This window comes from Bison bison, unplaced genomic scaffold (assembly GCF_000754665.1).
Source record: "Bison bison bison isolate TAMUID 2011002044 unplaced genomic scaffold, Bison_UMD1.0 scf7180017864537, whole genome shotgun sequence".
Lineage (NCBI taxonomy): Eukaryota > Metazoa > Chordata > Mammalia > Artiodactyla > Bovidae > Bison > Bison bison.
Window position 1 is genome coordinate 7,223,852 of NW_011495085.1, and position 3,300 is coordinate 7,227,151.

At 32.1% G+C, this 3,300-nt stretch overlaps 1 protein-coding gene across 1 annotated transcript in view; it reads right to left on the bottom strand.

Annotated features, from left to right (window-relative positions):
- Positions 1 to 3,300, bottom strand: part of TEX11 (testis expressed 11) — a 191,742-nt gene that overhangs the window by 8,732 nt on the left and 179,710 nt on the right. The gene's annotated exons all lie outside the window — the stretch shown is intronic.

Consider the following 3,300-nt stretch of genomic DNA (forward strand, 5'->3'; position numbering starts at 1 on the left):
AGAGATTATACTGGTGGTTATTCACTCATATGTAGAATCTAAAAAATAAAAACAAAACAAATTCATAGATATAGAGATTATACTGGTGGTTGCCAGAAGGGAAGAGCACTGGGAATTGGGCAAAAGGAGTCAATTGTATGGTGATAAATGGTAACTATGCTTTTTGGGGTAAACACTTTGTAGTATATGCCAATGTTGAATTATAATGTTGTATACCTGAAACTTTTAATAAAAAAGGGAACATTAAAAAAGAGAGATTGGCAAAGTAGATGAAAGAAACATGTTGTTTATATGCTATCTACAAAAAATTTACTTCAAATAGGAAGGCTGAAAGTAAAAGGATGGAAATAGGTATATTATGTAAACATTAATCAAAGGATAGAAAGAGCTGCAATATTAATATTAGTCATTATAGATTTCAGAGAAAAGAAAATTACTCATGATATAGAGGGACATTATACAATGATAAAAGGTGAAATCCACAAAGAAGACATAGCAATAATAAATGTGTATGAATCCAATAACAGAGTCACAAAATACATGAAGCAAAAACCAGTAAGCATGAGAAGAGCTAGGCAACTTCACACTTTAAGTCAAATATTTCAACATGTCTACTCAACAAATAATAGAACAATTAGCCAGAAAATAAGGAAACATATACAAGAACTTGGTGACACCATTAACCAGAGAGATCTAATCAACATTTATAGAATACTCTTCCCAACAACAGCAGAATACGCATTCTTTTCAAGTGCCCATGGAACATTTGGTAAGTTAGATCATATCCAGGGCCATAAAAAAATCTCAAACATTTTAAATAACTGAAATTATACAAGTTGTGTTCTCTGACCACAGTGGAACAAAACTAGAATTTAATAACAGAAAGATAATAGGAAAATCTGTAAACACTTAGAAACTAAACAATACATTTCAAAGTAATCTATGGATTAAAGAGGAAGTCTCAAGGGAAATTAAAAAAATACACTGAGTTAAATGAAAATGAAAATACAACATAGCAAAATTTGTGGGCTACAGCTAAAGTAGTACAGTAAGGGAAATTTACAGCACTAAAAGCATATATTAGAAAAGAAGAAAAATCTCAAATTAATTTATGTTCCCATCTCAAGAAGCTAGAAAAGAAGCGCAAACTAAATGCAAAGCAAGTAGAAGGAAATAAATAATAAAGATAAGAGCATAAATTAATGAGACTGAAAACACAAAGTAGAGAAAAATCATTGGAGGAGATGGTGCTTTGATAAGGTGAATAAAATTTACTAACTCTAGGCAAGAATGACAGAGAAAAAAGGGAAGATTTAAATTATAAACATCAGAAACAAAACAGTAGATACCACTACAGACACTGCACGCATCAAAATAATAATAAAGGAATAATAATGCAAAGAAGTCTATACACCTAAATTTGACAACTTAGAAGAAACAGGTCACTTCACTGAAAAATATAAATTACCATAAATCATCCAATATAAAATAGATAATGTGAACAGCTCTATAATTATTAAGGAAATGGAATTTGTAGTTTTAAAACTCTTGGAAAGATCTCTAGCTAAACTGCAGAGTTCTACCAAACATTTAGAAAAGACTGACATAGATTCTACACAATCTTTTCCAAAAATATTAAATTTTATGAATCTAGTATTATTCTGATACCAAAACCAAAGACTGTACAGGTAAAAACTACCAAACAATATCCCTCATGAATATAGGGAAAAAAAAAACTTAACAATATGCTGGCAAACAGAATTTAGTAATATATAAAAAGAATTTACACTATGACCATGTGGGGTTTATTCCAACAATGCAAGGCTGGTTTAATATTTGAAATCAGTCAATATAACCCCTCATATTAACAGTTTAAAGAAGAAAAATCACATGCTCATATCAATTGGTAAATGAAAAGCATGTGACAAAATTCTGTACTCATTCATGAAACTCAGAAAAAAAGGAATAAGGGAGAACTTTCTTAACTTGATCAAGAGCCTCTACAAAAATCCTATGGCTAACATTATACTTAATGATGAATATCCACTTTCATCACTCTTACTAACATGGTGCTGAAAGTTCTAGTCTGTGCAATAAGGCAAGAAAGGGAAAGAGAAGGCATATTGATCAGAAAGTAAGAAATAAAACCATCCCTATCTGAAGATTAGATGGTTGTTTACACAGAAAATCCTGAAGAATCTTCAAATAAATTGTATTTCTTCATACTAGAAATTAACACATGGACACCATTTACAATCACTACAAAAAAAAAAAAACCAAACACACAACCCCCACAACACTTAGATGTAAATCTAACAACACATATATGGGATTTGTATGTTGAAAATTATATAATGCTGATGAAAGAAATAAAGAATCTAAATAAATGAAGAGACATATCCTGTTCATGGGTTGGAAGATTCAATATAATAAAGGCATCAACTCTTTTTAAAAACTGACATATAATTTAAGATGTCAATTCTTGATATATAGTGTACCAGGTTGGATGTAGCTCCCCCTCCAAATTCATATCCTTCCTGGTACCTCCATCATATGATCATATTTGGAAATAGGGTCACTACAGATGTAATTAAGTTGAGATCATACTGAAGTAGAGTGAACCCTTAATCCAGTAATGGATGTGCACTTATGAGAAAAAGAGAAAGACAGACAGATGGGGAGAATGCCATGTGGTGACAGAGACTGGAGTGATAAATCTATAAGCTAAGGAATGCCAAGGTTTGACAGCAACCACCAAAAGACAGGAAGAAGCAAAGAAGGATCCTCCCCATAGAGCCTATGGAGAGAGTACACCCTGCTAACACCTTGATTTTCAGATTTCTAGCCTCCAGAACTGTGAGAGAATAAATTTCTCCTATTATAAGTTACCCAGTTTGTGGCAATTTGTTACAGCAGTCCTAGGAATCAAATACAGTTTAATGCAATTCCTATCAAAATCCCAGGAGGAATTTTTGTTGATTTAGAGACGATTACTCTAAAATGAATATAGAAAGTCAATGGAACTAGACAGCTTATAACAATTATGCAACAGAACAATAAAGTTGGTGCAATCACTCTACTTGCTTTTAAGACATTATAGTAATCAGGACTGTATGGTACTGGCAGAAGGATTAACACATAGAGAAAATGAAGAACCCAGTAACAGACTCACATAAGTATATCCAACCGATTTTTGTCAAAAGTACAAAAGCAGTTTAATGGAGGAAAGACAGCCTTGTCAACAAACGGTGCTAAGACAACTGGATATCGTAAGCGAAAATGAACCTCAACCTAAATCTC